We start from the raw sequence: 12,028 nt of genomic DNA on the forward strand, positions 1-12,028 counted from the left end.
TCAACTTGCGCATGGACAAAGGGGCGTGAGACAATTTCATGCATGCGACGAATCCAAGATTTTAGCCCATATCCGCAAAGGTCTTGGAGATATTCAACAACACATCACAATTCATCTGATAAAACTTTATTTAGAACTGTATCAGTAAAAACATGTAAACAAAAACATAAAATCTGCAATCTCCCTGCTACAACTGTGTTACATTATTCTCAAAACAAACGTCGAATATGGACAGTTTAACATTATTGTTACATATCAAACACTATCGGGTTCGTCATTTTTCCTATATAACGTATACTGCGACTTTAAAATTCTGAGATATAAAATTACGTGTATGTTGTAAGAAACATCGTTGTTTGTGTTAGAATGGCATGTCTGTGAAAACGTATAATGTGAGAGAGGTTTAGATTGTACATCTAAATTGTTACTTCAACGAATTATTTTACTATACGTTGCATTGAGCGTCTCGTCTTTAGTCATCTGGAAACCCACCGATATAGATAAATTGAGAATTTTTTAATTTTTATCAGCGTGTTTTCGAGTCCAAAACTTTTAGTTTTACCTCTATCGCTGGCTTTCCAGACGACTTAACAAGAAACGCCCGATGCAAAAAATAACATAATCATACGTATAAGTTACAAGTAAAACATACAAAACAAAACCTCTAGATGACTTACTATCTCCATCAAAATACGTTTGACTTGTATTTATATTGTTAAACGTACTTGTTCAATAAAAGCAATATTAGATAATTATCATCTTAGAAATACAATTGTTATCATTAAATTTTAAATCAGATTATGTGTTTTGTTTTGTTTTCACTTAAAAATTGTAATGGTTATAATGCACGGACCTACAGGACTTACTGGTATACTAATATGACTTGTCGGAGTTCAAAACAGTGTTTTTTTTCGACGGGGTCAGTTTGGACGCCTGTAACATGTTCATTAAACAACTCAAAGGGCGGATATTTGGCTTACGTATCCCTAAGAGATAAATGCGTATGTGTATAACACGAAATCAAGTCATTTATTTCAAATTTGAGATATTTTCAACAAAAATCAGTCATTTTTCATGATTTTTTGGAAACTGTCACTTTTAACTCGTTCACATTTCTTTAAAAACTTGAACTACGAGTCCAAAATTACCTGGTGGCGTCCTCAGTCAATGGACAATATGTTCGTTGCAACGATTTTGGCCTTACTTGCTTTATATAATTATATCGAACGAATTTGTAACCTACCTGTTTACGCGGTCGAGTAAAGCTATCTGTCATCGACGGAACATTCTGCCATCGACGTGACGCGTAATACGGTGTGGTATAACGCCCGCAAAAGTTAATAACAGAAAGATGCGCGATTATTAGCAAGGACCAGCATAATGAGCACACATATGGTACAGGTTGGATCGTACAATGCCCATAACGTTGATTCGGAACTAGACTAACGTTATGCTTTCCATATGAATTCACTGAACAAATAAATTAAATAAATGGTAAGGCTTTTTTCTTGGCTATATTTGAAATCATTTCTTAACTTTAATATTGCAGATCGGAAGACACAAACACATGATATACTCGGCGCACTCGTTGACTTTCTCTATACCAATATGACACGTTAACGTACCAAAAAACAGTTATGGTAGAGTAGCGTCATATACGTTGGGCGTCGTTGGTGTAAAGGTTAGCATGGTGGCCTTCCAAACAGCCGATCCGGGTTCGATCTCGGCCGACGTATGTTTTTTTTTCCGTCGTTGCTACAATACTTTTGTGTTTTTTTCTGTCAATAAATACCACAACTTTGACAGTCACATAAACGCACGATGGAACGCAACAGATTAATTTACGTTCCTATTGACGTTGAACATAATTCATATGTTAATATTCACGCCTGATTTCTCTGTAGAGAAATGCACTCTGGATTCGGGTGTTTAGATGACTTAGGTTACTTTCGGTCGGGATTCTAAACGGGATACGCTGCTTGTAAGGCAACCATGCTAACCTTTACATCCCCGACGCTCAATGTATATGACGCTACTCTACCTTATTTTTTATTTCATACTTTGACGTGTCATATCGGTAGAGCTAAAGTCAGCGAATGAGCTATGCAGGCCATGGTTTGTGTCTTTCGATTTAAAAAATTAAAGTTAACAAATAATTTCTTATAGAGCCAAATAACAAGACATACAACGTATTTAATTCATGAGTCAATATTCGATATATGCGACAAAAACACAATAGGATGTTCTTCCGAAATCCCAATATGTGCGGGCCCTGTGGGGCGCAGAGATTTGCCATTTGCACGTACATGATGAAGGCGGAATATTTCGCAGATCCCAGCGGCAGGAAGTACAGCGTCAGAAACAATTTTGATTGCAAATCATCCAATGTTGTGTACGCTGTCGCAGGTTCGTGTATGTGGGAGAGACCGGCGGAACTCTGTACCAGCGACATCTATTAAATCTGTCGCGTATTCGCACACAGCACAGTGACCCGGTAGCTGAACATTTCTACACAGACGGACATTCCATGGATGATTTACAAATAATGGGACTCGAAAAACTCAGCGGGTCGGACGAGTACCGCAAAACCATGGAGCAATTGTGGAAGTCAAAACTAAGGACATACCGACCATATGGCATCAACGTGCAAGAATAAACGATAATAAAAGGGCGCGTAAACAACGTTGACGCCGAAAATGCACGACGTCATTTCCGTTCATAATAAAACATCTGAAAATAAAAAAATGGCCGCTGATGAAGATCGTGAGGCGTCAACAGCGTTTTTCGTATGTTGTTTTATTTTGCCGCAGTTGCTACAATACTTATGTTTTTGCTGTCAATAAAAACCACAACTTCGACAGTCACATAAAATGTACGATGCAGCGCAACAGATTAATTTACGTTCCTATTGACGTTGAACATAATTCATATGTAAAAGGGACCTTTTAACAGATTTCGGCAGTTTGTCATTGAAGTTTGTCATTAAATGCTTTATATTAATAAATGTAAACATTGGATCTAAAAAGCTCTAGAAAAAAAACAAGAACAAGCAAATTCGTTGAATTGATATTCCCCCGCAAATATGCGTCTGGACACAAAAGTTTTCTGGACGGATGGACAACACCCTTTAACCTCAATGTGTGACCTTGACCTTAGCCCCTAGGATTATGGGTGTTAAATGTGAAGCACCCCTAGTGATTGAGAACAACTATGGCAAGTTTCATGGCTCTGGCTCATGTGTTAATGGAGATAAAGCTCAAAGCTTATATTAAAAAGCTTTTTTTTCAAGATACAAAGGGCCATAACTCCGTTATTAACAGATGGTGTTCAATGTCATTTTGCGTGCATCATCCCCTTATCCATATATATATATATATATATATATATATATATATATATATATATATATATATATATATATATATATATATATATATATATATATATATATACTCATACCAAGTTTCAATGAAATGAACCAAAGCACATCCAAGATATGGCTCCGGGCGGACGGACGGAAAGACGGACGGAAAGACGGACGGACGTCGCCAAAACATTATCCTTCCGCCTATGACGGGGGATAATACAATTAATGAAAGAAAAAAAGTAAACCTCAACTGGGCTCGATTAACTGACCCCTGGAGTAAAAGTCTATTGCTGAGACCACTCGACCATCCGTGCTCATACAAGGAGAGATGTATTTTATACTTTATATGATCAATCCTCGTAGTATCTATTATGAAAACGACAGAACTCTCCAAATTATTCGATCATTTAGCGTTGCAACGCTTCATAATTTCCTGTTTTTTAACCGTCAAAAGATGCATATAATAGATATTTTAGAGCATTGTAAAGGTTCAATGTTACTATTTTCTCACAAATATCATATCTACAACGAAATTTGCGAATCTGAAACAATATGGTGACCATGATTGTACAATTTGGGATACGTTTAAAGGACATTGACTATTTAACAATCTTTCACGGTATAAAGCTTCTAAAAGTTCATTATGTACAGTAAACGCACACATATGGTACAGGCTGGATCGTAAAATGTCCCATAACGTTGATAATAGACAAGACTAACGTTATGCTATCGAAAATTTACTAATATATTTTAGTACGTTATATGACTTATTGTATGGCTATGTTGGAAATGATATATAAACTTTAATATTGTAAATATTGTAAATCATAATATGATGATAGCATGGTATACAAGGCTCACTCTTTGACTTTCTCTGTACCGATATGACGCGTTAGCGTACGAAATAAAGGTTACGGTATAGTTACTGTGTAGTTGGTGAGCGACGGTGGTGCAAAGTTTAGTATGCTTGCCTTCCGAAGTAGCCGATCCGGTTGAAGAAAGCACTGATAAGTTTACGTTCCAATAAAAGTCAAACGTCATTCACATGTTTACATGCACGCAGTCGATTTTGGTTCGATTCCCGACAAGGCTGGTTTTATCATCTGTTCTCACAATTGATGTTTATTTATTTTCAATAATTTCAACAACTTCGACATAATGCGTACTTAAGTGCGCTTCTATAAACATAAAAATGCACGAACAATCGATGTATAAAGACTTCAAAAATGGATGGCAACACAATGTATGATGTTTAACCACGACCATCATAACATCAAAACAAGATCACGTATGGTACAGGATGGACGGGCGAACGTTTCGTAATGTTGTTGACAAAAAAATTACTAGTAAGTATAATAAGTTATTTTGCTTACAGCATGACTTTGTAAGAAATGGATTCTGAATTGTAGACCGGAATTTAAAACATAAAACGCTTACGTTCGTAATACTGATTTTACACGTTAAGGTACGAAATAAACTTTACGGTGGAGTAGCAATACAAAACTTAGCAAGGGGATGTAAAGGTTAGCATGATGGCCTTACACGCACGTTTTCCGCATTTGCTTTAATTGTTTGGTTTGTCGACCTCATAAAAACACACGTATACTACAGGCTAGACAATCAAACGTTCATATGGTTAATTAGAGACAAAACTAACGGTATGGATCGAAAATTTACTAATAAGATAAATACCGGAGAATGTCATAGAGTTAAAAATGCACAGCTCAACAAGCATACGGTTTACATAGATGACACGTTGACGTATCTAATACTGATGCGTCAAGTTTACGTATGAAATCAACGTTAATATAGAGTAACTTTATAAATATTGAGCGTCGGTGGTGTAAAGGTTAGCATGGTTGCCTTCCAAGCAGCCGATCCGGGTTCGATTCCCGGCCGACGCATGTTTTTGCCGCTGTTACTACAATACTTTTGTTTGTTGATTTCAATAATTATTTCAAAAATAATGACCATCATAACAAGCATACACATGTTAAAGACTGGATTGTACAATGTCCAATAACGTTGAAATGATACTAGACTGCTATCGAATATGTACTAATAATTTATTTAGATTATATGGCTTTTTGCATGGTTTTGTTCGAAATGATATCTTAACTTTAAAGGGGCCTTTTCACAGATTTTGGCATTTTTTAACTTATTCATTAAATGCTTTATATCGATAAATGTAAACATTGGATCGTAAAAGCTCCAGTAAAAAATCAAGAATAAAATTAAAAAAAGGAAAAGAACATTGCCCGGACCAGGTTTCGAACCAGTGACCCCTGGAGTCCTGCCAGAGTCCTGAAGTAAAAACGCTTTAGCCTACTGAGCTATTCCGCCGAATACATATACTTGAAGTATTTTATACCTTATATAAGCAATCTTCGTAGTTTCACAAAATTTAACGACAAAAACAGAACTCTCCAAATTATTCAATTGTTTCGCGTTGCAACGCTTTATATTTTTAGGTTTTAAAATCGTCAAAAGATGCATATAACGGCTATATTAGACCATGGTAAATGTTCAGTATTACTGTTTCCTCACAAATATCATAAATAAAACGAAAATTTGCGAATCTGAAACAACTTTTTTCAATTTTGTCAATTTACCAAAGCGTGAAAAGATCCCTTTAAAATTGGAAGAAACAAAAAAATGTCATAGACGGCTCCACAGTTGGCAATTCAATTACTCTGAAAACAAAATTCACTATCAAATATATATACATATTTGATAATGAAAAAAATCAGTAAAATTATTTTTCGATATAAGTTGATTTGTTTGATTCAAAATGAGGTATTTTCTAAAAATGATATCTGAACTTTATTAATTGTAATTATGAAGAGATAAAAAACATGGTATACAAGGCTCACTCTTTGACTTTCACTATACCGATATGACACGTTAACGTACGAAATAAAAGTTACGTAGTAGTTACTATGTAGCTGTTGAGCGTCGGTTGTTTAGCACGCTTGTCTTCCAAGCAGCCGATCCGGGTTCGATTCTCTGCCGACGCATGTTTTTTTGTTTTGATTACTTTTGTCTGTTGATTTCAATAATTACCTCAACTTTGACAGTCAAATAAAACGTACAGTCAAGCGCAACAGATTATTTTACATTCCCATAAACGTCAATCGTAATTTAACTGTTTATAACCACGCATACTGCTTTTCTTGATCATTGCACTTTAAATTCGTGTATTAAAGTGGTCTTGGATTTACTTATTTTATACAAAACACATGGTGACAAATATTGTATTTATTTGTATACTTTTTACAAAAAAGGAAGTTATCTAAATAAAAGGAAAAAAGCCCTGAAAAAGTTAATTCAATATGTTGCGCGATGATTAACAATGACATTCAGACCATGCACACGCACAACGTCCAAAAAACTGTGTTTAAAGGCAAAAGTAACGTTTGATACCGACATGTTACATATCAATTTATTACGTTATATGGCTAGATAAAAGGGGATGCTATAAATTAAATCCGGAATTGAAAAACCCTAAACGTCAATGTTTGTGATACCGATTAGACACGTTAATGCATGGAATTAACGTACAGTCGAGTGCGACATATTATTAAACGTCGAACAAAAATGTAATAAATGTATATGCACGCATGATTTCTTTTTTAATAATTTAACTTTGGATTTGTTTGTTGTGGACTTTGGTCAATTTAAATTATACAAAACAACACGACGGCCAAGATTGTCACTCTTTTTAAACATCTTAAGAAAGGAAATAATATAGTTAACAAAATATCGATGTATAAAGTCTGGAAAAGTTAGTTGCTTACGATGCATGGTTTTTCACTATTACTATCATAATAACACACGTTTGATACATGCAGGACAGTCGAACGTCCCACAACGTTATATCGGCAGCGGGCCGATTATAGACGTTCGGCACAGCTCTGCCGTATGTTCTTGTCTAGTTAACGTACGAAAGAAAGGTTATGGTACAGTATCATTTTGAAAACTGAGCGTAGGTTGGGTAAATGTAAGCATGGTTACCTTCCAAGCAGCCGATCCGGGTTCGATTCTCGTCCGACGTATTTTTTTCCGCTTTTGCGACAATATTTGGTTTATTACAATAATAAAAACAACTTAGACAATAACTTAAAACGTACCGTAGAAAGTACGGATACGTTCACCTAACTAAAAGTCAAACGTCATTGACAAGTTTACATGCACTCACTCAGTCGATACTGGTTCAATTCCCGACTAGGCTGGTTTGATCGTCTGTTCTCACAAATGATGTTGAATTATTTCAATAAGTTCAACAACTTCGACAAAAAGCTAACTTAAGTTCGCTTCTATACGCGTCAAACGTTGTACGCACATACTTGTGTATGCAGAATATATAAGCAAACTATTACAGGTCCGCGGTTAACTTACTAAATGCAAAATAGCACGGCAGCTGAGTCTTTTTATGTTGTGTATAAATGTAAAAAATTAAAATGAAATAATACGGTATACAAACGAGCCATGTCAAAGAAAGTTGATTGAATCAAGATATGCGATTTCTATCTACACCCATCATAGAAAAATCGCGGAAAGTACAGGCTGGTCAGTCGAACGTCCCATTTACTTTGACTGCAGACATAATTTTTGTTATCATGACCAAAATTTAAAAATAAGTTTAATGCGTTATATGACTAACTGCACGGCTATGTTGAACGTAATAAATTTACTTAAATATTCTAGACCGGAATCGACAAACATATGGTGTACTATTTGACACGCTGACGTTCCCGATACCGATATGTAACGTTAACGTTCGAAATCAACATACGAGTATAGTTGCATTAGATATTGAGCGTCGGTGGTGTAAAGGTTAGCATGGTTACCTTCCAAGCAGCCGATTCGGGTTCCATTCCCGGAAGACGCATATTTCGTTCCCGCTGCGCGGCAATACTTTTGTTTGCTAATTTCAATAGTTATCACAACTCAGGCAATCACTTAATAAACGTACCGTAGCGATTTGTTAACGTTCCTATAAACGTCAAGCGTAATTCACATGCTTATTTTATTATTTTAACATACTCAATATCATGGTATCTTAGAGTTGTAATTTGTTGCATATAATTAAAGAATACAAATGAAGTAATAAAGTACACGAACGATCGATGTATACAGACTTCTACGGTTTATTTATTATATAACACAGTTTATTATGTTTAACCACGACCATTATAACATCAAAACAAGAACATTTCTGATACAGGCTGGACAGTCGTAATGTTGTTGAGAAAATCAACGCGCTGAAGGCACTTCAGTTGTTCTCTCTCTGAACGTATTTAATATTACTTGCGGCCACATTACATTAAACTCGGCCTTTAAACGTAGACCAATCGACTGGCCACGAAAACTGCAAATACCCATGTCATTTATCTTTGTAAACAGTGGTGAGATTTTGTTAAAAAACCCATCAAGGACGAAAATGCCACTGATTAAAAATCGCTCATAATTTTATACTGGATTCACACAAACTCTATCTATGATTACAAAGATGTAAAAATCAACGTATATCAAAACTGGCGCTTAAAAGAGACTAACGAGAAATGAACCAAAATATAATTCTAATAATATAATAAATGTACAATAATAAATGTATTGGTATCAACGAGCATTGTATTAAATTCTCAATCAAACCACAATAAGATATTTAATATTTTTCGCCTTAAATTAAATGCTCCATTTAATGTTTTTCCATCTCATTGTTTATTCATTTTATGAACAGACCTTAACGTGTAACTCCTATACTCTACAACCCGTCACAAATATTTTAATGAACGTACCATGTTCTGTAATGTTTAAGCCGTAAATAAACTTTTTTCTATTGTTTAAATGGGTCAATACTTTCTCATCGTGTGCATGTATACCGATTTACATTTTTCATAACAAAATACTACACGTACTGTATTGCACGTATATATTGAGTTATAGCACCTGGTCTGTTGCAACACGCATGCTTTTCATGCGTGGAACTTGACATGCGACAGCAATAATTTCGATCTCTTATAAAAACACTTTTTTACATGCGTACTTTAATCAGCAAATATTAACAAATGGCTATAAAAAGCGAAGTACGTGTATACGGAATTATCGGGTAATAAGTAGCGACGGAAAAAGAAGTAAGTATATGCAGTAATAGATAGAAAGTATGGTTGATACGGAATCTATCGAGACGGAATTATGCGTATCTATGCGGGAAAGGGTAAACATTTTTTTTAAATGTCGTTGTCAATGACGCCATTGCTGTTTTTTTCTTGAAGAGTCGTATCGCACCAAATAACGTCATTTCACTCTATAAATGTATTGAAATAATGTATGGAGGGTGCAGCCAATACGCCCCCCCCCCCCCAGCACTTGGTAAGTTTCATGCGATCGTGAGTGGGTGGGGTAAAAGAGTGATTTTTTTATCTTTCAATTACGCGATTTAATAACATTGATATATTCTTTAAGCAAATTGCATTCATTACGTTCATACACCCGTATTAAACTTAGTTTTTGGGCGGAACATGGTGGTTGTTCTGTTGGTTTTTATCATAGGTTGAATCTCACCTGGCTAGAAAAAAAGAGTTGTTAAAATGATAAATATACAAAGAAGATCACTACACAATCATGGGAACACTTTTCTATGGTGTACATGGAGGTTTTATGTGAAAACCATCAGCATAAAATGACTTTTAAAAATAGGCATCTTGTCTGGAGAAAAAAACAATCGACCTACCCTACCTAGAAATTTTGGCAATGTTACCAGAACCACAACATTATTTTTTTAGGCCTTAGGTTGCATTCAAACGTTGCAGTTTAGTTGTCACAATGGTATATATGAAAGTTTTCCTGACGTTTTTTTTTTCCAAACGTTGCTGCAACGTTGTATTAAGGTTGCATTCAAACGCAGTATTTTTAAATATATATATTTTTTTATAAATTAAAAAAAAAAAAAAAGCAACGTTTTTTCTTCTTTCTATAATACGATATGGACACTGTCGAGACCATTTCCTAGAAAGAACCAGTATTTGGTGTGTATGTAGGAGAATATGAGAACGCTCCCCCGAGAAGGAATCGAACCTACCAACTCCCGTTCGCTGGACGGACACCACATCCACTACACCACCGCGACATTTGAAAGATTCATCAAATTTTGTTGACTTTATTTTTGGTTGAAACTTTTTAACTAGATTTTACCATTTTAATGCATAACACAACATAAACAATATATTTTATCCAGCGATTTTGAGTTATAGTTCATCTTAAGCATCTTTTAAGTTTAAGCAACTGATCTGTAAAATTTTAAAAAAATGAATTTCTAAAATTTACAAGCGATCATGTTTTCATTGATGCAATGCAGGAACTGTTTCTTGAAGCAAAATAATTATTTGAAAAAAGAAAGAAAAAAGTATGCATTCCACCTAGCGGCGATACTGAATTCAAGGGTAAAAAAACAAGCGGAGAAAATTGCAGAAAAACTACAGACTCTAAAAGAGTGCACAATTACCTAGAAGCAACGTTGTTGCAACATCCTTCTCAAACGTTCGACCGACGTTTCGCGTGCAACGTTGCAGAATCGTTTGGAAGAGGTTACTAATGCAACGTCCTTGCAACGTTATGATGAAACGTCCTGGTATTGTTTTGTATGCAACGTTATGGCAACGTTCGGTAATTGTTGCCGACGTTGCGACCTAAATATTACGTTTCAGCAACGTTCGTAAAACGTTTGATGCCCACTTGGAACCTACTAGTATTTTCCATTTGAAATCAAACCTCCTCTCAAGTTTCAAAGTAAATTCATAATAAATTTTTTATCATCTACAACACAGTTTTCACAGCAATTTATAATAAAGTATGACTCTAGAGGAGAAGAGAAAATTCTATTATCGTTCAGACCTACGACCTTCTGTATCAGTTCCATCCATTCGCTGTTTATCTTTCCTTGGTCAATCAAAAGACGTGTTTAGTTTTACACCAACCATCGATAGATAAAGCATTGAGCATTTTCAGTTCTGTGCGTTACGGAGTATAGCACAGAACGTATGTCTAAACATAACGCACCGCACAAAACAGGTATATGTGCGGTTCGTTCATGCGTGTGGTTGTCACGTGAGTGATGGTCACTCAGGTGGACATAGGCGGGAATTTGCACGGGGTGTTCATTGTTTGGTCAGTTCTACGCTAGACTTCGATCAGTAAACTTTTACTTTTTTAAATTCGAACCGCATTAGAAGTAAATTGGCTCAAATGACATGTTATGTTTGTGTTACATAATGTTTAGTTACATGTTAATATTGGCTGTTTTCAGGTACAGTTTTCCAGAGTTATTTTACATTGGGCTTCTGATGAAATTTTATCTCTGGTTTTTACCCTGGCCATGAAAACGCCAATTAAGGACACAATACTAGAAGTGATGTATACACATTATAGTTATAATTTGTTATATAATTTATAGTTCGAAAATTGTCCTGTCAAGGTTGTATTACGATTGTACTTGATTGCTATATGATACGAATATGTAATATTCGTGGATGTGTGTTGTCAATAAACTGATCGCAAGCCTTGCCCATTGCAAAACGTGTTGTGTTTTGTGCTTAGTTGTGTGAAGACCAATGGATAATTGACAGATCGGGGATGTGTGTACAAGGTGATAAGAAAACA

General features: G+C 35.3%; 1 non-coding gene across 1 annotated transcript; it reads left to right on the top strand.

Moving 5' to 3' along the window:
- Positions 1–5,199: 5,199 nt before the first annotated feature.
- Trnag-ucc (transfer RNA glycine (anticodon UCC)) lies at positions 5,200–5,271 on the top strand. The gene has a single exon. It is a non-coding gene; the product is annotated as a tRNA-Gly (tRNA).
- The last annotated feature ends 6,757 nt before the right edge of the window (positions 5,272–12,028 follow it).

This window comes from Dreissena polymorpha, chromosome 14 (assembly GCF_020536995.1).
Source record: "Dreissena polymorpha isolate Duluth1 chromosome 14, UMN_Dpol_1.0, whole genome shotgun sequence".
Taxonomy (NCBI): Eukaryota; Metazoa; Mollusca; class Bivalvia; order Myida; family Dreissenidae; genus Dreissena; species Dreissena polymorpha.